General features: G+C 47.0%; 2 protein-coding genes across 3 annotated transcripts in view; one reads left to right on the top strand and one right to left on the bottom strand.

The window, feature by feature from the left end:
* The window catches only part of UBASH3B (ubiquitin associated and SH3 domain containing B), a 60,287-nt gene that overhangs the window by 4,006 nt on the left and 29,014 nt on the right, over positions 1-27,267 (top strand). The window lies entirely within an intron of this gene.
* LOC110387560 overlaps positions 888-27,267 on the bottom strand; it is a 70,194-nt gene continuing 43,814 nt past the window's right edge. For both annotated transcript variants that reach the window (XR_002432606.1, XR_002432605.1), the window contains one exon: positions 888-16,541. The gene's annotated coding sequence lies outside the window, so the exon portion shown is untranslated. The remainder of the gene's footprint in view (positions 16,542-27,267) is intronic.

Here is a 27,267-nt window from a genome sequence, read left to right as displayed (position 1 = left end):
TTTGTGCTGGATTTGGGAAAATACTGCGCACACAAACAAGTGCTGCAGATAATCTTTGGATTCCGAAGTGGTTTCTGTTCCTTCAGGGCGTTATTCTGCAAATACTCTTGGCTGAAATTCATCTTACTACAAAGGGCCAGCCCGAAACATAGGCATCACACAGGCCCCGGTTAAGCCCAAGCTTGGCATTTTAATCCCAAACAGTGATTCACAGTGACCTGTGTTGGCCCGGGGGATGGAGGGGAACTCCATCTCGTGTGAAGAAGTGGATGGATACACGAAAAGCCACTGCTTTGTAGGCTGCACTGAAAGTACGTTTCCAAGTTTGTTAACAGCGCTGGAGGAAATCTTCAGCTTCCAAGCAGAAGATCCAGGCCTTGTTGCCCCCGGGGCAGAGGCAGAAGCTTTCTCCAACGCCCTCCGTGCCCATCTTTCAGGACAGTGGCTTCAGGCAGAGCCACTGGGCCATGCAGCATTGAATCACAACGCTTCTCTTTGCAGTGCTGCACATCAGCCATCAGAGCAGTGGAACTGCTTCGCAGGCAGCATTTGTGACCTGCTCATACCACGTACAGTGGAAGAGCACTCAGAGGAGACCTCCTTTCCCTGCTGCCACCCTCCTGCTCTTTGTGCTTGCTGAAACCTTCCTGAGGAGCTGGGAACCCGTGGCTCTGCCCACCCCAGGGTTTAACAGATGAGATTCTGCACTGTAACTTGAGCAACAGTTTGAGCAATTAAGTGCTCTCGTTCGTGTATCACAGTTCCTGGGGTCAGCGCTGAGGTCTCCGAACAATTCTGTACATCTGTGCTGGAAGGGATCCAACAGGTCTGCAGCGCAGCGTGGAGCAAGGACAGGGATGGAGTTAGCAGCTGCCAGGAAGGTACGCGGGACAAGGGCTTGAGCGCACACATTTGGGACCGAGTCCCATGAGTTCTGCATATGAGTATTTTTCGTTGCCTTTGTTGCAGGTTTCTGCTGCAGGACAGAAAGAATATTTCTGCAGAGTTCAGGCTGTTATGTACTCCATGTGTTTGGTTCAGGGAGATCTCTAGCAGATCGCTCACTTCTTTAAAGATATGAAGTGATAAAACGTAGAGGACTCCTCACGTCCAGTGTTCCTCTGGAAGCTGAGTTAGGCTGGAAACCATAGTGAGGCTGGCACTTGCACCTCGGTCTGTAGAGTTTCTGTCCATTAGCTTAACCACAAGGCTTGGGTTTCTGGTCTCAATATAATATCTATTTCCGTGACAGTGTATAAAGTTTTCGAATGGAGAGAGACCTTCTCTTACCAGTGGCTGAAGAAGTCGTTTCTATGATCAGGTCTCAATCTAAAAGGGTACTGGCAGCAGCAGTGCTCCACACCACCTCTGTCATTCGGGATACATGACATTAATCGTATCTGATAGCTGGGAGAGCAGAACAATCAGATATTCAGGGCTGATATCGCCAAAGAAATACTCCTGCCACAGCACTGAGAGAGCTGCTCAGGGGCAGCACATCGCTGCACACAGACTGCTCACGGTGCAGCCAAGGTCAGCACATCACTGCAATGCTTGCTGCATCAGCGCTCGCTGCACAGAATGCAAACTTGCATGTGTTCAGGAGGAGAAACAAGAACTACAGTGCCTTCAGCCACCGTGCTTTGCTGGGATTTCACATCTAAATATCTAAGTAGCATCACCGTATGAAGCGAGTTCCTGGTTCCGTGGCAAGACAACCAGAGGACAGCTGCGCCTGTTTCTGAGCTGTGCTTCTCAGGGCTCTCTAATGTCAGACAGAGTTGTTAGAAACCTTCCTTGGCCCTGAGTACATCGTTTGGTTTGGTATTAAAATGGCCTGGTGACAACAAGACACTTTGCATGTTGTTATGGCTCCGTGATGACACTGCATCCCCGACCCAGCCCTGCCTGAGGGAGGACAGGAGCTGTAGGACACGCAGCCCAGGTCCCCAGGTCATGGACAGTGCACAGAATCACCTGCAGCTCACAGAATCAAAACCCACTGCGTTAGTAACTCCGTCCTTAGGATGCAATTCCCTTTCAAGCTGCGTATCAGTTGCCGAGTGACACAGAGACATCACTGTTACCTTTTCTGCCCCTTTTTCTCTCCTACTTACATACCCAAGGTCACTGTCAGGAGACCAAGCAAACTTACTGCTGAGGTTCTCAAGACAGAAGCTTGCTAGAGAAACTCATGTTTTCAGACACCCAGCACTGGGGATTTGAATGGAGCCCTGTTTGCATCAGGTGCTGATTATTCCTCCCCTGGGAGGCGAGGTGACAGTGGCGGGTTGGGCTGTTCCTGCAGAACTCTGCGGTACTTCCTGATAAAGCCATCTGGAAGCTTACCCTTCTGTTACTCCTGGTGTTTGCTGCATGAGAGCTGTGCTCTGCTGGCATGGCCAGCCCTCGGGAGCCGCTGCACTAACACACTGACAGAGGTCGGGGGAATTCCGCCCTCTGAGAGGTTTTGAGCAAAAGTTTCATATCCAAAACTGAATGCTTTTGAATGCTGCTAACCTCGCTGGCTCCTCTGAGGCTTGGGTTTTCAAGGCACCTCTGATGGGGAATCTCAGCCTCCCAAGTCCTGAGCACACTTGCAAATGTTGCCCTAGGTTTAACTGGTGCTCATAGTGGATGCACAGCGTGTGCTCTGCGACTGCAAAAAGAATAGAGACATCCATGTGTGTGTCTGTAATGCACCAGCCTAATTATCCTCAACAAGCGGAGTCATCAAAAGAGCTGTAGTTCAGCAGCTGACAGCGTTTTGGATTCCATCACCAAGACTCTCTGCAGGCTTTGTGCATTACAATGGGGTGCACCATGGTGCTTGTGTCTTACTCACCACTGTATAAACAGACCTGAAAAGAATAGGCCTTGGCTTCCCTGGGCATTATTCTGTCCCTGCCATCTCCTGTGCTGCTCGGGCCTGCACAAAGGCTGAATTTACAGAGAGGTGTAAACTGGAAGGGAAAAAAAGGAACTGCAAGAAATAATAGGATGGGTTGAGGGAACTGCTGAAGGCAACGCAACAGAACTGCTGACAAGCTCCAGAAACAGTACTTAGACGTTTTGTACCTCTCCTCTTTGCTCATGAGACGCAGGTGCTGCCCTATCCATGCATTCCTCTGCTATTTCCCTGAAGCCTTGATGTGTCCCAGCTGCAAAAGGCACTTTTTAAGACCCCCTCCAGACTCATGGGAAGCAGCCAAGTGATGCTCACCCACACACCCGGAGCCGTTGCTCCTCAGGAAGCTTCATCCTTCCCTTTTCCCTAAGAATTCCCAAAAGAACAAAGATGAGCACAGCCAGCAGAGCTGTGTGTGGAGATGTGGCAATATCCGGGCAGGTGCCGTCAGAACCTGAGCACTTTCTGATTCAAACAGAAAGAAAGCAATTACACACTGGAGCTATGAGTAATAGGAGAGTCGGAGAGAGCAGATGTTGCCAGAGAGGAGTACGGAGAGAGGAAGAGGAGAGCATCATCCTCACCTCCTGCTGACAGGCACCGGTCTCAGCATGGCCTCCCAGGTCTGTTACTCCTGGTAGCTACCCCTGGTTACAGCGAGTTAGACTGATGGGTGACATTCACAGCTGTGTAAGAATCCCAGTGCTATGAACAGCTGCTCTGAAACAAGCATCATTCCTATTCTGCAGACAGCAAAATTGAAAACGAGACCATACATCAAGTCGCCTGATGCCAGAGAAGGCACCTTAATGAAAGCTTGCCATCCACTCAAGACAAAGGGTGCTCCAGAACTGCAGACTAAATGGTGTCAATGATGTCCTGCTCCCTTGTTCCACTACGATATTGAATTTATTCTTTGCAATCGATATTTCTTTCTGAGAGCGGCTGCCAACTCTTAGCAAGTGTCAAATCACAGTGCATTACCCACGGATAAGTTGCAGTCAGTTCTCCCAGGCGCAGTTCAAAGAAATCTCCAACTAAACAAGAATTGGATCAGGTTCATATTTACTCTGGTCCACAGGCAACACAAGCAAGCCTTGGGATAAATGTGAATTACAGCTGCACCTTATGAGACAGGTTTATATTCCCTTCACAGCCTCTTCAAGCCCCCGCAGACGAGCTGCATCATAAATGCATTCATGTTCTAAAGGGCAAAGCCTTCCAGCAGCATCAATCAGCCCAGCACCATCAACTTTGTTGGAGCGATGCTAACACACCCCAACTGCGGGTCTCACCCAGCCATCACCTGACTTCCATTCCTACAAAAGCTTCCTTTAGGGAAATACTGCCTTTACACCCTTCAGATAATGCAGGGAGCCTGTGTGTAAGTAAGAATCACTATCGAGGCCTCTGGGAGCAAAACAGAAATCTTGGGTGTTTGTCCCCTATGGGCAGCTCACTTCTCTATTGGGGCTGCAGGGGCTGAGTCGGGCTGGGCCCACAGAGCCCCACCACACAGACTGAGCTGAGGTGGCACAGCAGAGCTGGTGCTGTTCTAAGTCTCACTTTGGTTTGATAAACACAGTACAGAAAAGGAAAATCAGACACACACACACACACACACACATACTGTTTTCTTTCTTCTCCCAGAAGTAGAATGTTCTGCTTGCTAAGGGAAACGTCAGCATTTACACAAATGGTCCATCTCCTCATCCAGCGTCCCACACAGGCCCATCAGATGCCACTTCTGGTAGAGGAACTCTTCCCATGAAGACCCTCTTTGGGGTCAGTGTGTCTTTCTGACTCCCACCACTTCCTGCCCCTCAGCTGCTGACGCTCATCTGGGGCATCTTTTACAGAAGGCAGCCTCGGAATACAGAAGTGAGAAGAGGGGCAGTAAAAATGAGTCGTTCTTTTAGGATGATGCAGAAACAGGTTGCAAGAGCCCGAGGCACAGGTTGGTGGAACTACGTTTGGAAGAGGGAACTGGGATCCTTCAGGTTCAGTAACTCCCTGTCTCGCAGGGTTTTGGAGACAGAAACATTAAAGTTTAGAAATACAAAGACAAGAGCTGGAACACAGTAGGGCACAGGGTTTGTCTATGGACTGTTAGAAGGACACAATTCCCCACGGATCACCGAAACCCATTCAAAAAAACCACAAAACATTACTCAGCAGCACTTGGGAGAAAGTTGTATTGCTGGGTTTGAGATCTTTTTTTGTTTTTTTTTTTTCCTTTGCAAATGAGAGCTGATTCACTGAAACATTTTCAAAAACTTTGAAACCTGAGCGCTTCGCTCCCTCTGGAAGCCAAGTCCTTTTCAGAGATCCAGAATGGATTCGCTGAAGTCACCAACCACTTTGGACAGCCATGGCTGACTGGTGCTCTGTGTGCCTGCCAATTAAACACCCCCAGCAGACATGAAAGCATCATCAGGTTCTGCCTGAGGACACAGACAGAGTCTTCTGCAGTGCTGGGTTTAGATCTCAGTAAGCTGGATTTGCCATCAGGCCATAAAAAAAACACAAAAACGTACTCTTCTGGGGCAATTAGATACCATTCCAGGCATCTCGCTCAACTCTCCACCTAAAAAATGTTAGTTCAACTTCGCTGTGGCATACCCCCAGGTCTTATGGGACCCTCGATGTGACTTTCATTTCAGTCATAGACATGAAAAGTTGTGATTGCGTAGGTTGTGTGCAAGTAATGGTAAGGGAGGAATTCTTGTAGCATGCTGCTTTATCTTTTGCTCACTTGTAACCCATTAGTTTTGAGTGTCAGGGACACGCAGTCAGTTTATTTGTGGAATATCTTTCTAATGACAAAAGCATTTGAAGCAGTTGAGCAATTTAGTTGATATTATGCAAATGGGATTGAGTGTTGTGACTAAGATAATTGTCCCTTTGCTTCAAGGTACACGTCAAGGCAGAGGCAAGATTTCAGTTGGAATGAAAATTCCCAAAAACTACTTCTTTTTCACTCACTTGCTATTGTTATTGGTGTTCTGGGTGAGAAGTGGTGAATTCCAGGAGCATCCCATCAGCACCCTGGCAGCCCTGGGCACATTTGTTTCCCCTGCTGGAAGGGGTTAGGATGTTTCAGTTGACATTACCCAAGTGCTCAAGTGCATGCCTGGCCCCGGGGGCTTTGCAGCACTTCTGGTTTTGAATGCTGTGGCACAGGGCGGATTTGTGCTGATATTCCTTTGCTGTTGTTGTTACCGTAGCTAACTGCCACTCCGCCTTAGAACCGCTCAGTTTGGCTGTCTGGATCGGCATCTCCCTGATTTCATTTCCTCTTGGTTTTTTAATCACCAAGTTTTTTTTTCTCTTACGCGTATGCACACAGCCCGTTTGTTCTGAGATGTGCAGTGCCATTATTTGGCTCTTGCTGCTGCCGTACCCAGCTCTGCCCCACAAGGGCTCAACCATCACTGCCTGCTGGAGCTCAGCAGTTCTCTCGGCACCATCTCAGCACTCAGCACATGCCATCAGCACCTGCCTGCTCCTGCTGCAGCTCAAATCAGCCCCACGTGCCTCTGGTGTTCCACTGCATTCATGCAGAACTTCAATAGGAAGAAGAGGCTCGCACGGTATCCATTCAGGTTAACCTTTCTTTTTCAGTACCGGTGCTTAAGATTTGCTAACCACGCAGAGGCAAGGGGATCTCACATCTAAACGAAGAGCTTTCTTTAAAGATGTAGATTGCATTGTAGGACATGAGAAGCAATAATCAAACTTCTTCGTTCTCATTATCAGTTCTCACCGTCTCACTTCTCACAGTAGAGTACTTCTGTGTATGACGCACAGCCCCTCTCAATTCCCTTCATTAGAGATCGAAGCCGGTCTGCCTCTCATCAGTGCAACCTTTGCACAGCCTCAATCACTTCCCCAGCTCAGCATGGATTCTGCCTTTACTTTGCAACAAGTCATTTTCCAACCTAGCGAAAGGCACAGCTCCTTTCCCTCAAAAATCAATTGCTGTCAAAGCTCTCCTTTGTCCTGCCTCACTCAGAGCGTATTGACTTGAAGAGGAATCATTCCCTTGGATTCAGCAGTCTTTGAATTGGATTGCAAGCATCGATTTTCCTCCCTCACTCGTGTGCTAGTGATATCCAAGTAATCTATAAACTAGCTTCAGCCAGGAAATGTGATCAGCCTGGCAAAGTGTGCCAGGTCAGAACTCCAGGCTGAGATGTGTCAGTGTTGGCAATGGTGGGTGACAGTCAGTCTGCTGTGCTGCTGGCTAAATGGGCTCTAATAAGACATGCAGACAAGGACACTTGGGTTCCCATTCAAGAAAGCTCTAAGCAGATGTTTACATCCCATTGGTCCCAATGGGTGGGATGGACAGAGGTACAGAAATGTTTTGCTCTCTCTGCAGGCTAAGCAGAGCGGTCAGCCTGTCAGAGCAGTATTTTCCCCTGCTTTGCATCTGCTTAAAATGGCTGCATAAAGCAAGTGACAGTAGGAAACCCAACCCTCTGGGTTTCAGAAAGCAATGAGCTGTACCAGTTCTGGTTATACTCTTCAGACAGCTCCCCAGCAGCTAGAAGCTTTGCCTGAGAAGGGTTCTGAGTCACTCCAAGCACCCACCTCTGTGCCATTTTTGCCCCCTGAGCTTCCCGCACCAGCTGGCATTTCTGTAGAGGTTTGTGTCTGCGAGCAGACAGACGTGGCCATCGCGACCTCTCACCCTGCAAAGGTCGCTTGGCATTAATTAGTGCAAACGTGCAGTGACTTTCCTACCCGGCGTCCTAATGCTCCCCAGGCATGCTCCACCAGCAGCTTTTCCTGGGGCTGCTGTGTGTATGTTTTCCTTCTGAGCGTCTCTGCTTTTGCAGAAGCTCGTGTTCCCACGCCATGACAGCTCACAGCACAGTGCAGGGCTGGCCCCCCTGCAGCCCCCCCGGGTGCTGGGAGCACGCCATGGATGGGAAGCAGAGGTCAGAGACCTGGAGCTGGGGATCCGCTGTCAGTGGCCATTTCTGGGGTTAGTCCTGCTTACAGAACTATGTGCTGCTGACAGGTGATTTCGCTGTCCTACCTTAGGTGAAAAGAAATGTTGAAATACGGAGTTTAAATGTCTTCCTCTCCCCTGCTGTGTATGACGCATTCAAAGGCGAGAAACAATAACTTCCCAAAACTCTGAAAGATTTAAACCCGTTATGACTTTTTATAAATCACATTCTTACAGTGTCTCGCTAAGAGCAGGGCAGTCTCTGGAGCACTCCTCCCCTTACCAATTCCATAACCTTCACAAGCCATTGCAGGAGCACAAAGCATCTAGAAAACAGAGGCCCCTTCCTCCACCCAAACGCTGGTGCTGGTACTGCTCTGCCTCCCCTGGGGCACTGTTCTGTTTCCTGTACCAGAGGTATTTCTGAAGCTGGGAAAGAAAGGAAAGGGCTTCTTCCATTTCTGCAGCCCGTCTGCAGCTCTCTAGTTTGCTCAGAGCATCTTAAGCCAACCGCTGATCTATTGAAGTGCAATTAATCTGTAATGCTGAAGACCCCCTAGATCTTTAGAGCTAGCAGCAATAAAAATATACAGCAAGAAATATGCCTGCTTGCACATACACCTACTGTATGTGTGTATACACGCATATACACACATTTATATACACATACACAAGCACACACTCCTACAATATATACAGTGAAATACACAGGATATGCACACTTGACATTAGGCAGCAATATGTGGTCAATGTGTGGTTTTCTTTCTCTTTTTTTTGCCTTTCCCCTATAATACAAACCAAACCATCAGAATTAGCAGCAGAAGCCAGGAGAGCTTGTTGGTTCAGAGAGGAACCCAGAGGCTGGCCTGATCCTCACAGCAGCTGAGCTGTGCAGGGCTAATGGGCGAGTCCAACTGCTGCACGTGCAAACCTGTCCCATGACGTGCTTCTCTGACTAGGTATGTCCTCCTGACCACATCCATGGCAAGGTGATGCCTGGTGGAGAACGTCCTGTGTTTGCACGGCGTCTCACATTCATTTCACCTACACTTTGCATTTGCACAATTTTCACATTGTGGCCTGGATTAAGAGCAGGCTGTTGGTCAGCATGACAGCTTACAAAGGACACTGAGCAAATCACCCTCGGTCCCTTATGGAGAAGAACAGAGCTCTGGGGAAAGAGGTGTGTGCGCACTGCCTTGCAAGGCCTGTTTCTGTGGTTTCACCTAAAAGATGCACACCACTGCATGGCTGAACATGTACAGGATGTGAGCCAGTGGTTTCAGGAAATGAATGGGCTTAATTCTGATTGCATTTGCGCAGTGATAAATGAGCAGTCCCAGGCCCTGCAGCCAGCAGGGCTCTGCCACCGTTATCACCCCGCACTCAGCAACCAGCCCTGGCCTGCTATGATACGAGGGATGCCAGAAGTCATTCTTTCTCGCTGCAAGGAATAACGGCTTGCCCTTCCTTTAATGCATGCACATAAATAAAAGTATCAGGCTTGCACAGCCCATTAGATGAAATGTTCATCTAGCTTCATATGCCACTTAAAGAGTTCGTCCTTTTCTTTTCCTAGTCCATGCCAATCAGCGACTTGGAGAGTTCAACGAGCCAAACTTTGCATTTGGCCCCAGATGCCTGAAGGCCTTCACTAAGCCAATCCTAATTTATATTTCATCTTCTTAAACCATTTACACTTTGGCCTCCACCACTCCGCAACGCTTTATCCTGAAAGTACCTCCGTTCGTTTTCTTATTTTTTCAAGTACAAATGGCCTTAGAATCACAGAATCATTAAGGCTGGAAAAGACTTCTAAGATCATCTTGTCTAACCATCCACCTGCCACCAATACTGCCCACTAAATCGTGTTTCTTAGTACTGCATCTACACATTTCTTGAACACCTCCAGGGATGGTGACTCCGCCACTTCCCTGGGCAGCCTGTCCCAGTGCCCTTGACTCTTCTAAGCTCAGGTCTTGGGTTCCCTAAATAACCATCTCAAGCAACTCCAGAGGCTGCCCCAGGTTCCTAAGCTTTTATTTTAGGCAGATACCCAGTTATGTGAGAAGCATCCGGACCCGAGTTTAGGAAACACAATTCAGCAAACAGGACTTTGAATTCTGGAAGGCTAATGTCTGCTCACCCCGAAAGACACCTAAGCCACTAGGGTGGGTGCTGATGGGTATATTTAAAAAACTGATAGATCATGGAAAAAGCACAGACATGGCACACCCTTAGTTCTTTTAAATGCACTTGGCAAAACTTCAGCTATTAGTTTTAGCACAGGTTTTGACGACACAGGAGGTATGGAACATTGGGTCAGATATGTTTTGATCATAGCCTTCAACAGATGTTAACAACTCCATAGTTGACGTGCTTGCCGTAACCCCATCAAGTCCTACAGCAAGGCCACTAGCACATTTGGAGAGGTTTCAAGACAGTGCCACAAAGCCACATAAAAATCAATGGGAGCACAGTTATGACTTGTAGTCAAATCGTAGCTAATACAGTATGAACAGGTCTGATCTTATTGATTTTTGAAGGAAATTGAGAGACCCCGAGGATGTCAGTTACTGCAAGAGTCCGCACAAATGGACATTGGTGGCTATTAGAACTGCATTCTCTTGAACGGGGAAGCAAAAAAGCATCCCAGGGAAGTGGTCAGTTAAAAACCCAGAAATCTGTGAGCAAGACCAGGAACGAGCCAAGCAGCCATGTGTTTCTTCTCTGAGCAGCTCTGCGATGAACAGAATTATAAACCAGTTTACAAAATCATGTAAGGGTGTGATATAAGCAGATCCTGGCGCCTAATTCCCTTGATTCATAGCTGAGCTTATTGTTAGAGGGATGATTGAACTTGGGGGGAAACCACGTGGGAATAGCTGGAAGCAAAGACTGCCCCTTTATTCTTTGTGTGGATTATCCAGAAAAAAGTACCCACGTCTGAGCTGATGTTTGCGCAAGCAAGAAACTGGAAGGACCTCAGAATCTGCCCCGAAGTTAACGTAATCTACATTTTGAACATGAGCCAAATTGTGAAATCACCAGGATCGCTGCCATTAGATTTCCTTAGACCTGTGTGCAAAGGTCACGGCCTCTCCACTGTAGAAACGACTACATGTAATAAGCAGCTGGGCCCTCTTTTGGTGGCAGAAGAAGGTGTCATTGCATCCGCCACATAAGTAGGAAACTCCTTATTTCTCCTTAGTGGCTCTCTTCCATTCATTCATCCCAGGAGCCCCGGACCAGGATTTGCTGTAAAAGCCACGCTCAAGGAAAGTCCCCCATCTTCAGAACCTCACTTGAATTGCAAGGGTGCTTTCCCTGAGCGTCATCTGCAAGGAAAAGATGACCCTGGGCAGAACGCGTAGGAGAGGCTGAAAGGCTGAGGGCCACCGGGACAAGGACTTCCCAGATGAGTTTGGGCGGAAGCACTTGGACAGTGAAGACTGAAACCTGCCTGCACAGTATGAATGAAGCTCTATTCTGCAGCCGAATGCAAACCAGATGCTGCGATTAAAGCTGAAACTTTTCCCTGTGGCCGTGGGAAGGCAGAAGATGATCTAAACGTGGGCCAGGTCAAAGCTCAGCAGCGTTTGAAAGCTGCTTTGCTGTGATCTCTGGTGATTTTCCTCTTAGCAGCAAACAGGTCACCCTTCAGTTTTGGAGGTAAGCTCGAAGTCCTGTGAGCACCCAGTATTGGACAGCTGGTAACCACCACCTCCTCCACAACAACCAGACTCTGGGAGCCACCCAACATCTCCTTTGATGCCAGGAGGTCCCAGGGACCACGTGTACTCCACTCTCTGTCTTCTCTGTTTAAGTTGCACATGTCAGGGCAGGGCTTGCATCTCATCAGTCACAGCATCTCTCAGCCTGCATATCTCAGCGTGCCTGAGGAGCTCTGCGGGATGGCACTCCGGGTTCAGCTCTTCAACTAACAGCACTTGAGAAGGGAGAAAGTATAGTAAACAACGCGGGGTTATTACGTTTGTTCAGCAGGGGTTTCTTTCAGATGTAGGTGGTTTGGTGTTTTTGTTTTTTTTTTTTTATCATTTTCAGTCAAACCGTAGTTCCTTGGCTGTTGGGCTGTGCCGTGTTAGAGGGAGAATTGATGGTTTGTTCCTGTGGAAATAGATGGAGCGTTTGAAGAAACAGCACCCTATTAGTTATGAGCAGATTTAACACCTCTGCAAAGCTACCATCTGCCACCAAGGAAGGGAAATTAAAGCAAGATGCCTGGGATGCAGACGGCTGCCAGGGTTTGGCAACCTCCTTGCTTTCTGCTTTCCCGCTAAGCAGCGATTTGCTCCAGGAAAGCATCAGCAGAAAAGAAACCCAACGAGCAGTCCAGGTATTGTGCCATTAAAAGAGCATTTCTGTAGCTCCTTGAAAAGGAGTAGCTGTTGGGTTTGTTTGGGGGTTTGTGCTTATCATCGCTAATTGTCAGCCTTGGTGTTATAATTTGCTTTTCTCTACCATGTATTTAAGCAGGGGAAAACTGTGCTTTAAAGAGCATGAGCTTCCCTCTGTTAACAAAATGGTCGTGCCACATGCTGCTTGCTCTTTGCTGAGTCTTGCAGGGTTCAGATGGATGCAGAGCTAGCAGAACCATTTGTCTCACCCCATCAATGGCACAGGAAGTGGTTCTCCGGTATTTCCTAGCCAACTCAGCAAGGCAGGGCTCCTGACACGTCCCACAGTGCCCAGACTGAAGGGCCAGGGGGGAATTAAGTTCATGTGGGGATACCCATGATATACAGAGTATTTTCTCGGCTTACAGACAAGAGCAGCACCCATTCCATAATGATCTTAATCTAAGCACGGAGCTAAGCAAACAGGCCAGGACTTGGTTTCACAGTTCTCCTGCACAGTGAGAGGCCTTTGCAAGGTGAAAAAGACTGGGAACCCATAAAATCAGTCAGCAGTTTTCTCACTCTGATAAGACGCAAATTCATCTCCACAAACGTACTGCTTTGCTGATATGCTTAACGCAGGAAATCAGAATTTCCTGCAAGCCTCTGGACCAAAGTGATCACTATCAAGGTGATGCTCTTTACAAAAAGGATAGGCAATGCCAGAGCCATGAACTATTTACCATTATTTTTTAAATTGAGAACATGACTCAGTCGGATGTTTTCATCTCTAATGAGCTTAGATAATGTTTTCATCTCTAATGAGCTTAGATAATTCCAACATGAAATGTTTCTGCAGATGCTTCCATTTATTCTCCTTCCTTTATAAGTGATGCCTTCATCATCCTGCCACTGCCACATTCCTGCTTACATTTTTGCCCCTTGAGTCCCTGATGATATTGTTACCTATGGAAAGCCAATTCCTGCACAGAGTGATTTTAAAGGTGATTCGAAAGACAGAATGTAGAAATCTGAGGCAGCAAACAAAAGGAGCAGATGCGAGATGGGAAGGATTTTTTGCTTCTAATGTTCAGTGAGCAGGACGGGAGGATTACCTTGTTCCTTGTTCTCCCACTGAATCTGATGTGTTCTAAGTTTAGCTGCTAACCTTGTTCAGGCAGTGGCTTTCTCTTTGTTAACAAGGGTAGTGACTGCCTGAGATGGCAGTGTAGAGCTTAATCTGAAATTCTTAGAGAAGAGCAACATTTACCTTTGAATTATGGAAAAATCCAACGTCTTCTTAAGTGGAGCACTCTCCCTTTAAGTCATTAAATATGTAACTGCAATACAGGCACAAATAAATTATTTAAAGTTATTTCTAGTTGTGTGTGGGAGGTGGGTGGGAGTTAAGTTGATGCTTGGTGGTTAGAGCAGCCTTTAGCCTTTGCATTTCTCCCTGGTTTCACACAAGCACTTTCTTTCCCTTTTTAACTCCTGTGTCTGACACAGACTTTGATCAAACTTTTGGGGGGTTGCAAGAGTGTCTTCTGATTGGAGGGTTTTCTCGGGCCCACCCGTGCACCTTGCCTGTCGGTTTGCAGCAGCACGGAAGCAGCTCCGTGCCTTCTCGTCAGTGAGGTTTTGCTGACTGGACATAGAAATGTTCACACTTTTAAGAGCAATTGCTTGAGTTTATAAGAAATCTCTTTTTGAAAATGGCAGTCTTTCTAAGGAGATCTAGCTCAGACCCAGCACATACCACTGAAGCTGCTTGATTTATCCTCACAGATCTTCATACTCCATTGTACAAAGAACAACGTTCAGGTTCCTCCCAACTAGATAGGACATTTGCATTAATAATTCATATTCTGGTAGAACCAAAATGCCTCTTTGTGACACCGAGGGCACAAGCTTGTATGCGCTCTTCATACATATATTGATGCCCTTCAATACAAAAAGCTCTACCTAAGTAATGGAGGGGTAACACTGGGTGAATACAGGCAGGCAAAATGCAAAGAAAAACAGGGACTGTGGCATGGGGAGAACTGCCCACTTGGGCTTTGCGAGGCAGACTGCAGCACTGGGCTCTAGCTGCTCTACCCATGGAGCTCCCCAGAAGGACTGAGGCATTAGCCCTGCTATTGTGCCATATATAAGCTCACACACTGGGGTTCCTGTAAAAATCCCAGCTCAAGTCCTCCAGGATGCACCAAAGAAAAACTCAGCAAGGCCTTTGTTCTGCTGAAGGACATACAGCAGAGAGCTACTCATAAAGCATGGAAATTGAGCAAGAAGCTGCCATGAATGAAAGGAAGGAATCAAACCTCGGCTGGCTGAATGACAAATGTGAATCCTCGTGGTCTTGCCAGAGTCACACCTGGCAAAATAGTTGGTGTGCAGGACTGGCAGCTCCATACTGTACCGGGCAGTGGATGTGCTCCCGTGCTGCAGCTGCCAAAGCTCTGTGCTCCATCTCTGAGGTCCCTGGCTTCCCTCCATGCGAAAAATGTCCTTCCCTAAGCAGTCAGAAGGGAATGCAATTAAGGTTGCCTCGTGCAGTTCATAAAGGCTAATGCATGAAAATGAGCAAAGACAAATTACAGCAGAATATCAGGAGGAGCATTTCTAATTGTAAGGTCGGCTGGCCTCGTTCCTTCAGCCTTTGAATGCTGAGCCGAAGAAAGCAAAGGGGACTGGAGTGCTGGGAACAGTTCTGTGCTGTCTGGGAGATGGGCAGGATGAGTAATATGGAAACTCCTTTTCTGCAAGATAATGCACTTTTTCAGTCTTTCTCGAGAAATCCAGGCACAGTTTCTGGCATTTTATTTATGAACCTGTGTTCATGAGAAATGAAAATCTTGTTTTTGTTGTTTTTGCAAAGGCATTTTCTCTCTCCTCCCTGGCATGACTCCTTAGCACAGATCAGGATGTTAGCACGAGCTTTATCAGTGCAGGATGAAATATCTCCTGTTCCGAAGCTCCCAGTCACTGCTGGAATTGTTCTCTGATTCTTGTTAACACATTTGGCTCTTCTCTTTGGTTTGTTTTCAGCTTGGCTGTGACTTCATCTTGAATTACAAAAATACCACATGCACACACTGAAAAAAAAAAAAACCACTACTGTTCTCAATGTTTCCTGCCATGAAGAGCCAGATACTCTGCCTGCTCTGGCCTTCCTTCCAGCCAGCCCGTGTAGGCTTGCGTGGCTCTTGCAGAGTAGTTCCACGAGGGAAGCCAACACCTTGACTCTATCTCGCTGCTGAGGATCACCCACTGGATTCTTGTTAGAGGAGGGAACAATGTGCCTTTGATCCTGGGATTCTGGGACTCCAGAAAAGTCTTTCTTTTTTTAACCTCAAAACCTGTTTTTGCAGCCTGTTGAATGGGAATATCCCATGAGTCACCCAGCCACTCTGAAAAGCAGCACACCTTTTTGTGTGAGCAGAACCGGGGGGGATGAGCGTATTTGCCAGAAATGAACTAGTGATTATAACTGTTCCAGGGTTCATTCATTTCTAAATAGGGAATGTGATGTGAATATGAATATGCATGTCCATTTTCACTCCGTATCTCATATCTTCCAAGACAGCTGCAGGGGGCTGGGGGCAGCAGGACAGACAGTAGCATTATTCTGGAGTGTGTGTGAGCGTATCTCACACACTCGTGTACCAGGAAAAGATCATGAGATGGTGGCTAAATAAGTCTTTGTGTAGTTTTTATGTATGATTTTCCACTATGAGTCACCATAATTTACATGTTATCTAACACTGAGAGTCCTGAGCTGCTACTACTTTCACAGAAGGAGAACCCGGCTCCTGAGGCTGTATGCTCTACTTGGAAGAGGTGCTCTCATGCTGAAGGAGTTAACAGCTTGCTAGAAAAACTATCAGACAATTGTGTTACAAAGAGCAGCAGTTACCAAAATACATTTTCGCCTGCAGCACGCAAGAACAATACAGCTATTGTATTGTAACCACAGAACTTGGCACGAAGATAAGCTTGAAAGCGAATCGTGTTTTGTTTGTTGCGGAAGTGATGGAATCCATTGAAAGGTTATTGTTTGACTTCTTCTGAAGCAAATTCCATCCTCTTCGTGAAGAGTGGCTGCAGCCTTTGGCTGAGAGGAGGAGGGGGGTTGTTCAATAGCGTTACCTTTGGTCCACCAGAGACAGTCTGGAGGATAAGGTCATTGAGCTGCGTCCCGATGACCCTTCAGAACCCCCCAGCAGACCGTGGTTTCTATCAGAAAGCTCTTGAGGAAGTCACTCGGCAGAAGAGTAGCTCGATTTTCCATTTTCATCGGAAAACTCACCCCCTAAAAATAAATCCTGGTTTGAAAGCAGAATATTTTCAGCAGTTTTCAACAGCAGTGACACGTTTTGTTTGCAAACATGTAGTTCTTAGATGAAAGAAAGAGAAAGTAAGAGAAAGAAGGAAGGAAAAGTTGATTTTCAGGCTATGTGGGATGCTTCATCCTCATGGAAATGGACAAGATGTCCACGTCTGAATTCATTCAAGCCACACTCATTTGGGATGAGAGAGGAGGAAAATGCTGGGGATTTTAAAGGCCTTTAAATGCTAGTGGATTATCCACTATCCGCTCTTGCAGGTCTCCTTGTTAACAGATGTACAGGATGGAGGGATACAGATAATTAGCCACATCCCCACCATCAACTACACACATTTCCCATTCCTGTGAGGAACTGCCACAGATTGAGGGGTGGAAGAACTGGAATTTCTGACCCCTTTTCATTTCCATCTCATGCCTCTTCCAACAGAGGTCTGCGGAAATTAAGGTTTATTGGCTTAAAGACAGTGGGATTTAAAAAGCATAACATTAGAACTTAAAAATTCATTTTTCCCTCATGGTCTGTAGTGTTTTAGGATACACTTTGGTTATTTTCTTAAGCTTTTCTCCCCGGGTAGGAAGCATATGTATTGGCACTCTTTATTCTAATGAAACTCATTGATTCCGAAATAATCACTGGATACTAGGAGCTGTGCCATTAAAGAAAAAGAAATGTGAAACGAAATTACAGGAGCGGGGAACTCCAGTATTATGAATATGAAATGGCTTTTACATTTTTTCAAAGGTTATTATGCCCTCAACACTTTGCTGATTTTTTAAAGTGCATCATTTCGTTTGAGTCACTTCCCCTGCAAATTACGTACTTAAAAACCTGCTGATGTTGCCTCTGACATTAAGAAAAACATCCCACTTTGGACTTTATTTTCCTCCCCCCGCTATATCCCTACTTTACCTCCATAGATACTGTAAGGCAGAGAGGATTTTTTAATTTTTTTTTAATGAGGAGCAGCACAGATGAGCTCAGTTACCATTAGGTGTCATGTACCATGCAGAGCTGCCTTAACTCTTTAGTCCTTCTCGTTGCTTTTCAATATATGGCTTGTTTTCCTATCGTTTTAATTAACTTTAGAATTGGTATTACTAACTTAAAGCCAAGTTTATACCAATACTGTGGTATTTTATCCAGAATTCCCACGCATTTAATTAGAAATATTAAAGCCAGAGGCATTCAGGCTTAGGTTCGTTAAGTTAAGCAGCAATACCCATAGAAAGCAAAACAAAAGCAACCAGGTTTGACAAAAATACGGTCCTCACAGCCACAGATTTTAACACATCTGAAAGTCAGGGCCATTTCGTTGCCTTTCCTACTAAAAATGGTAAAATCTGTAGGAACAGCTGGTGATTTTGTGACATGGGTGATGTGCAGGAATTCATCTGTACCAGCCAATTATCAGCCAACACAGGTTCTGTCTTCACTAAACACCCCCGAGACAAAAACAGGGAAAACTCACAGAGGAGTATAAATGTGTTTATATCCAGAATAGCCTCCACAAAGAATACTTCATACAGCGTTATTGTTGTTGTGCTTTTTCCCAGAAGCATCAGCAGGTCCTTAGGCATGTAATTTATAAGGGGCCAAAATCTAAATTACGCATCAAAAAAAGGGAGAAATGCAACTGGAGGGTAATCACGCATTTCAAAATGAACTTCAAATGCACAGTTCAGAGAGCAGCCTGCAGCAGCTGGGAAGGAGTGCCCTGTCAGCAAAGGCAGCAGAGGAGCAGAGATCCTACATGAGAAAACCCAGCAGAGGTTTTTGTTCTTACAGCAGCAGAGCTGTATCCCTGAATCCTGAGTCTATGTGAAGGACTTCTCTGGGGGGGTGATCCTTCAGAAACACGCCGGACAAAACAGAAAACCAAGTCCTGCACATCACACATCTGGATTGGCAGCGACGGACTTCATACGGGATCGAGTGCCAGAGGACACTGCCAATCGTCAATACAGGAACTATCTGAAATAGGGATTTAGACAGATAGAATTTCAGACTGAGCAGCAAAGAATCCGCTCTGTCTCATGCATTCGCTGCTGTCACACAGCCCAGGGCAGGCGGGCCTGAAAGTACAGATCCTAAAGCCACGACTTTGACATCTCAAGACACTGCAGTGACACCATCCCCTTCAGTCCTCCCTAAGCTGTTCTACAGACACCTACAGCAGTTTATGACTTACTGCTACGCTGAAGCACAGGGATGGGTGATCAGCCACTAATAACTTCTATCAGGCTTCATACAAGGGGTATTTAGGAGAGGATAAAGAAACATATACAAAAGACACTTGCATGGTTCAAGAACATAAGAAACATTTAGATATAGCGTTGAGAGACATGGTTTAGTGGGGTTATTGGTGGTAGGTGGATGGTTGGACTGGATGATCTTGTAGGTCTTTTCCAACCTAGCTAATTCTATGATTCTATGGTTCAAGTTAGAACTTCCCCTCAGCTGTTTTGCTAGTGCAGAGACCACACTGTGACTAGTTCGTCTCCCACAGCTGATTTCTTTTCTTTCTCTCTGCACTAATTGGAAAGTATTGCACTGTTATTTTTGTGATGGCGCTGCTCAAAGGTCCCGAGATGCTGTCATGCTGATGTCACACGTTACACAGCTTTCCAGTGCCGGGGGGGATTTATAATCTAAATATACAGAAGAATGGACAGAGCACGGCAACAAGAGGCAGAGAACAGGCACAGAAAACCAGCGGCCAGGAGCACTTCCATGTCACCTCAGATGTCAGCAGGCAATGCCCGTGCCTGGGCCAGTAGCCTCAACTCTTCCTCCAGACAATGGGGAGAAAAAGGCACTTCTACAGCATGAGCCATCTGACCCGTTTAAAATGCCTGCCCTCAGGTACCCACATGGTGAATTAGCATATTTCAAAGGAAAGATGCCACCTTACAAGACTTGTTCACTTCACTGAAACTACCCACAACATGAGCAATTGGTGCCAGTGCTGCTGGTTTTCCAGAGTGAACCCCTTCAGCCTTTCCTTGAAGCTTAAGTTCACCCTTATGCTTCCTCTATCTCAGCTGCCTTTTCAACTGTCTGCATTTACTGCCACAAAGAAACAGATTCAATGGGAAATCCAGCCAAGCAGAGGGAAGATGGAGAAATCTAGGCATAAAGCGATGGAGAACCACCCAGAAACAAATGACACCGATTCTCCTTCCATGTTGTGTTACTGTTTCCCACTAACTGCTGGCACTCCAACCATCAGCCAGGTTCTGCTCCCACTCCAGATTTGCTGTGAATCCAGCACAGCTTCTGGGGACTGCTGCCAGGATAACTGAGAGCAGCACATCCTCTCCAGCTCCCTTTGCGCTGCGCTGCGAGAGCGAAAGCGTGGAGCATTACTGGGGAAGTGACAAAGCCCTGCGCTCACAGGTGGCCATCTTCTGCTCTCAGGGTACACTGGGCAACCAGAAATTATTTGGAAGTGGTAAGCAACAGGGAAAGCAGCCAGGGAGCAAACGCAGTCATGCTGCAGTACTATCAGAATATGTGATCATAATGGGAAGAGATACAACAAGAATCACTGGTGAAAAGAAGAATGAAAAGAGCGAGAGCCAGTAGCGGGGTTGCTAAATGCTGATCAGTGCTTTAAGGCGGCCTTTGATTTTTTTTAATTAATTATACCTTCCCTCATACTTTGTACTGCTGTTGATTTAATTGGACTCCGTATTTTTAGACAAGTACAGCACAAGGAAGATGGGATACAGCTTTCAGAAGCTCAGCTCTAGCCTCATTCTGCCTCATTCAATACCACTGGGAGCAAAATTAGGCTAATGCTGAGCTCTTCTGAAAGCCTCGTGCTCCTCATGCAGTTTGGCACGTCACACGGGATGGAGTAACCTCCATGCAGCTCCGTCCACACAGGAATCCATGCAGAGCTGGGCTCAGCATCCCCAAATATCCCAAAACCGTAACATAGGAAAGAATAAATTCTGAGGAGCAGGGAAAGGTACCGAGGTCTGTCTGCTACAGAAGAATTTGCCCAGGTGCTCACTTCAGCCTCACCACATGCAAATGGTTTTGTGTAACGGCCGGGGGAGGCAGGGGTGGTTGGCAGGAGTGGTTAGCAGGAGCAGGCCTGCTCGAGGAACAAGGAAGGGCTGAGGCCAGGTGGGTGTCAGCTCACCTGCCCGCACACGCGGAGCAGCAGCTGGCAGCACTGCGAGCACAGGATGCTGCAGACCCGCAGCCCTGAAATAGCTGGTGATTTTCTCTACGCCTCAGTTCCTCTAGTCATGAGATCCCCCAGACACATATGTCTTGTCAAAACACATTCTGCTCTTTCGGCTTCCCCGGGATAATCATTTCTGCTAAACTTTCCCAGTATGTCTACAATTGTAGCCATATAAAAGTGCTTCTGTTGGTCTAGTTTATCCGCTTTCAGATCTCAGCTGCCGAACGACGATTTTCAGACCAAAGTCCTGCCTGCCCCGATGAACCCAAGGCTCAGAAGTGCAGAGCGTGCCTCTGAGCCCCGCTGTCTGTGAGCAACCAGCTCCTTTAGTGCCGGGACTCCCAAAGTTGCATTTTGTGCACGTCTGTCTGACGGCCAATGCCTTTCTCACGACTGCGGCATTTCCTAGGGCCTGCTTCTGTGAGGATGCTCTGATGTCTAACGCCACAGAAGCTCACCTCACAGTCCCTGATGCATTCCCAAGGTTTCCTATGGCCATCAAGGAACCTGGTTTTACAGAAGCTGCACTAAATATACCCGATACCTCTACCTCTCTGTCACACTGGGTTGAAATACACGAGCCGTTTCAGAAGGCACTGCGGGGAGCTGGAGAGACTCACAGCTGCAGCACGACCGTAAGACTGAAGAAAGGCCTCGCTGCAGAGAAAAGGTTGAAATGTGTCTTCAGGGTACCCTGAAATTTTAAACACGAGAAGAAATTTCTTCTTTTTCAATGTTTTTGAGAAGCGGGCTCAAGTTTGTTTCAATTTGACCTTTTGTATTTTCTCTTTTTGCCTTCATCTCCGGCTCTCTCAGCCTGTCCCCTGGCTGGGCGATGGCAGCCAGCAGCTGGCTCCCCGACTGCCCGGCACTCGGAGGCGGTGCTGGGCAGGGATGGAAGCAGGGCTGCAGCTTTTCTTTCCCGTGAAACACCAGAATGAGTTTGCCCCTTGGAAGAATGGGATTCTGGATTCCAGAAGGGCTCTTCCATCTCTTACAGCATGCTCAGATACGCTAATTTTCCATACGTTTCTGGGCATTTGTCTCTGAAATTTACAGCAAGTAATTATTCTCAACTAGTATCGAGTATTCTCCTTTCTTTCCTACTTTTCACAAGGCTCTTCAGTACTCAGCATGAAGGAAGCTTATGTCAGTCTAAGTGCATAACCACAGAAGCTTGCATAGCAAGTTAGTCATTAAAAACCAAGGGGACTTTACAACCGGTCCTTCTCCACTCTGAGCACCTGCCATTCACCTCATTTAGAGCTCTTCCTTATTTTATCTCCCAAGAGCCCACTCTGATAAGGTAGAGAGAGAAGCCTGGTAAGCACAGCAGCAAGGTGCTCATCCGGGGTACTGCCTCTGATGTGGCACACTTGTAGTGACAGTTGTCTGGATAGCAAAAGCAGAACTGGGTTGGTGACGTACAGCACAGAATAGGTTGCCTCGTTGGTCTGATGGAAAGACTGAAATATTATTGCCACGTTTGTTGCGCTTAACAAAAGAACTGCACTTCTTAGTATGCTTTCAAGATATCAGACACACACGCAAAATAGATAAGATAGAGCTCGGTTGTAGAAGGCTTGCCTCACGAATAATTTTAGCAAAACACCCCCACATCAGTTCTGATACTCCAGTGCGGGGGAGATCTACGCTATGGAAATGAGATGATGCCAGTGTGTATGTGTCTGTCTGTTCAACAGTACCTGCCTGAAAAGATCAATCTGGATAGCAAGGTCTTCGATGCAGGCCTCCAAGACCCAGCCTCCCACACAGCCCTGGCACTGGGACGAGCTGTGCCTGCACATGGGAGACGCTGCTGGTGGAGTGCTGAGGCGAGGTGCTAGCCCCAGGCTTTGGTGAACGAATGGTGAAGGAAAAGCAATGAGAAAAACAGTGTCGTCCTCAGACAACACATCTTGTCTGAAAACCTGTATGGTCAAAACTCTTTGCTAAAGGGAAGCAGCACATCTCCCAGCATTTAGGCACCTGAGCAGTCCCAAAAAGTCAGTAGTTACGTTGCCCCATCACAAGAACAGAGGAGGCAGAGGGCAGGCTGGGTGACACCTCACACGTACAGGAACACAACGCAAGCTGCGGCTGCACAGAGCACTTTGCAGTGGCAAACAACCACCCCAGAGCACAAATTGGTGAAATTATTCTCCCACAAACAGGAGAGCTGAGCACTAATGCGACCAGTGCGTCCCAATACCTGCTGGATTTGGGAGCCTTTAGCTGAAGAACCAGATCAAGGAGAATGCTGTGGTGGGAGGAGGCAGCGGGGCTGTGCAGTGCTGGGGGATGCAGCAGAGCTCTGGGCAGGTGTTGAGTTTTGCTTTTGGGGGGAGCGGGTTGGGGTGTGTTAAGTACAGTACTGATCCCTTTGTTACTTGATAGCATCACATCCTCAGGTCTCAGTGTACTGAAAAGAGTTACTTTTATCTTGGCAAACACTTCTACTAAAATCGTTAGAAATTCTGCCAGAAGAAAGAACGGACCCAAAGGCTTGATTTGCAATAACCTTTAGCAAACACTCTGCAGAAGAGCAGTTGGCAACTGCTTACATCTCACTGAAGTGTGTAAGTACCTGCTTGAAGTTAATATATGCATAATCACTCTGGTGTAGGGATGATTACTAAATCCAGGTATCATCAAGGTCTTCCTGTTTTCTTTCTTTGTAATCCACTTATTTATTCAGCAAGAATATGATCAGATGCAGGAAAAAAGCTAGAACTGACAGGCCGTATAAAACCAGAAAAGTATGCAGGGAAATACTCCCTGTGTGTGATAAAGTTTTCTCATTACATTCTCAGATCCTTCTTTATCTCAGCGTTTCTCAGTTCATCACAATTCTTCATTTCCTGTTCCCTTTCAGAGTTCAAATATATGTATTTTTTTTAATGTGGCTTTTTTTTTTAACCCTTCCACAGCTAATATTCAAACTTTTCAGAGACCCTTGGCCAGACCTTATGTACAAATGCCAGACAATTTAACTGGACGTGACAAGGACAGTTTAAAAATACAATCTAGTATTAAAGTCCTGTCAGGAGCTTAGGACTTCTCACAACAACTGATTTTATAGCAGCAAAATAATCATACCAGGCATTTTCATGCCACCTGAAGTTGGTCAAGAGGGATAAGGCAGACGTTAACACAGCAGTGCTTCTTTCCAATTTGGCTATCCAAATTACTTTAGTGTGCAGGACCCCCAGAAGTAGCTGTTATTTGCCTAAATGTCCTCCTCTTTCAACAAGAAGAAGAATAGGCAAACTAAAGGTGAAACCATTTACAAATCTCCATTAAAGTGTGACAGCTTCATTTGACTACATTTTTCCTAATGTCACGGTCTGCAAGGTTATATTAGAGACTTCACCAAAACTAGCAAAGACTCACAGTAGCTGAGGGCTAAAGAACGATGTGAGACCAAATACTGATACCCACACTGAAATTCAGACCAGAGCTTGCTAATTGGCTCTGTTTTCTAATGGAAACTTTGACATGAGCTTTAGCTACTGGTTTAACCGCACACTTCGTATATCTCTGAGGCACGAGACCAGGACCTGTACGTGATGTCTCACCCAAAGACCAGTACCACGGTGCACCCAGCCCCCAGCACTATGTGGGGCTGTTTCAGCCCTGAGTCAGTGGCAGGTCTGCCTCAGTGCCTGCTCCATTCACCCTCCTGTCCCCCGTGCCCTACAGCTCTTCAGGCGTCTTGCCCACCTTCCCCACAGCAATGGTGGATAACTTGGACCTACCTAGATGGCAAGAAACAGCAAGCAAGGAAGACTTATAAAAAAAAAATTGTGAAATAGTTGTATTGTTGAAAACAACGAGGCTTAAAATAATTCCTGAACAGAGCTGTCTAGAGCAAGAGGCTATTTTGAGACCTCTTTTTGCTTCTAACCCAACTATCTCAGCACCCCACCCTTCTTCCTTCCACCTTCCTTAATTTCTTAGACTTCCTTCTTGTTGCTTTCTGTGAGTCTATTTTAGGTGTGAGATTATGGTTAGCTTCTCTCTGGGCATCTACTTCTCATTTTCTGTCTCCAGGCTTTGCCTTTTCAGCAAAGTTGTGAGTCCATTAGTGCACACAACATGTAAGGCCCCTCACAGATAAACAGACATTGCCTAGAAAGAAAATACCTATTGAAGAAGGCAGTAGGGTGGTGAAGTGGGCTCTTCCAAATGCAAAGCTTACATACACAGCCAAGCTTGCTAAGTCCAGCAGTCAAACATGAGTGTCTGAACTCTTCCAGTCTCAGGCAGACATATATGCAGACTGACTGCAAAATGTCACTGCTTTGCTATTAACTGTCACCTTTTCTTTTGGTGGAAAATCATTCTTTTGGTAGAAAATCATGTTATATTCCAGGCAGGCTCACAAAGCCTCACTGTGGAGCTCACTGAGGGATTTCATTGTACACTCATTTCCATCCACCAAGATGGAGAAGGTTTGCCACAGGGAATGGCCACGCAGGCCCCATCCTTGATGTTTCTCAGTACAGTGACAATTCCACTGCTGTCAAGTCAGAGCAAGCTCAGAAAAGTATTCAGCCTCCCTCTGAGGATGTGCATGATGAAGTTTGCACCACGAGTTTCATCACAAGATCCAATCTGAGTAGCTCGAAGCCTTGCTTTCAGCCTTCAGCTATGCCGTGTTGACGCTGGCCTATGTCACCTCCACCCGCTTCCCCTCCGTGGGGCTGGGAGAGCTCTCCCTTAGCTCTGGGCTGTGCTCTCTGTGCATATGCAGCCAACGCTGCCCTAACCAGGGGCTGCAGCCACCTCCTTGGAGCAGCACATCCAGACCTCCCTGCATCGCACTGAGGACCCGTCCCCCAAAGCGCAGCGCTCGGCGGCTGGCAGGGCGGTTCCTGGTAGGCCCGGTGTCACCAACTTCACAGAACAGCAGCTTTCTGGCAAATTGTGCAACTGCACCACCCCCAAACTTCCTGTTTTGAAACCCCAAGAAGCTGGAAAATGTTAACACCGGCACTTTAAAGTGCTAGTGGCGGCATTTTTTTTTTTTTTCTTCTTCTTCTTCTCCCTAAAGATCTACACAACAGCAACAAATTCCACACAGAGCGGAGCAGAGCAGGGCCGCACGAAGGGACAGGGGCAGGAAGGCCGTGTGCCACCAGCAGCCTCTGTTCATCGCTGTGCTGTCCCCAAGCAGCGGGCCCAAGCGGGAGGTGACACGGCAGATGGCAGGCAGGTGCTGGTGGAGCGGCAGGGACACAGCGTCCCACCTCCAGCCACCTGCCCGTCCTCCCCTGGGGAAACCCACTTGGATGGGGAGAGGAGGCCCCAGCAACGATAGGAACAGGAGATAGGAAACAGAGAGACGGCAGATCTCTGTTTCACTGCACTCCGTTCTGTATAGGAAGAACAGCAGTGAGAAGGAAGAAAGCGTCGTGTTCGCCTTGAACACCGCGAGGGAACTTCTTTCTTTACAATCAGCATGGCAACTGCTTCCCTTTCCGGCTATCGCTGAAATTCCAGATGGCACATCTGAGCTAACTGAAACCTCTAACTTAGCTCCACGCAAAGACATTGTCTTCCTGGTTAGCTAGAAATGCGTGGATGGCACTAGGATGAAAGTTCTTGCCCTCAGGGTGTTGAATAAGGACATTTCGGTCATCCTGCAGCACTCTAGCTGGATTTAAGCAAGGTGTTTGAAGGGGACAGCCCTCTGCTGAAAGGCCTTCGGTTATCAGCACCTTCATTTGAATTGATTTGGATGATCTACATTTGATGGTTTTGCTCATCTTCAGAATTGTGCAGCCCTTCACCAGCCGCAGTCGTTATCCCTATCACCTTTCCCAGCGCTCGCTCTGCAGCAAAACGTTGAACCTTTCTGAATCATCCAGCTGAGCTGCTGCCAGCTCTCATGACTTTGTTACAGAACGCGGAGATGGCGCTTTCTTAAATATCCAGCTGCAGGACTCGTGCTATTTTCAGAGACTGCCAGGCTCTGTTTCAGCAGCAGTATATCCCCAGCTTCGCATGTACCCACACCCCATCCCTCTATCACACAGGGACCCAATGGAGAGGCTGTGGCAGTGAGCGCAGGACTCCCAACATCTGAGCCTGTGCCCCATGTAAAAGCTGTGCTATGATTGTTTGAGAGAAAATCATATCCTGTTTCCTTTTTAAACTGTATACCTCTTTAAAAATGTTAACTGGCTGCTACATTCCTGTCTTTATCCCGGACACTTTTTACGAGTCTGTACTTCCCTCTTCTTCTACTTTAACAAGCTGGCTAAGCTGAGGATTAAGGGAATGACTTAGCACACATGTGCTACAGGAGGGGAAAAAACCACCTTCAAAATCTTATATAGCTTAAAAAATAAAAAACACCCAAAACAGACACACATACCCAGGCCCTCACTCTTTGCACTTAAAAGCAATGGTCATCATGGTGCGGCCAGGCTGCAGTGTGCCAGCTGGACCGTCCTCTGAAAAAAGAACATTTCAGTGATGGAAAC

The sequence above is a fragment of the Numida meleagris genome, chromosome 23, assembly GCF_002078875.1.
Source record: "Numida meleagris isolate 19003 breed g44 Domestic line chromosome 23, NumMel1.0, whole genome shotgun sequence".
In the NCBI taxonomy this organism is placed as follows: Eukaryota; Metazoa; Chordata; class Aves; order Galliformes; family Numididae; genus Numida; species Numida meleagris.
Note: the sequence above shows the minus strand (reverse complement) of the source record. Positions and strands in the feature narration are given on the sequence as shown.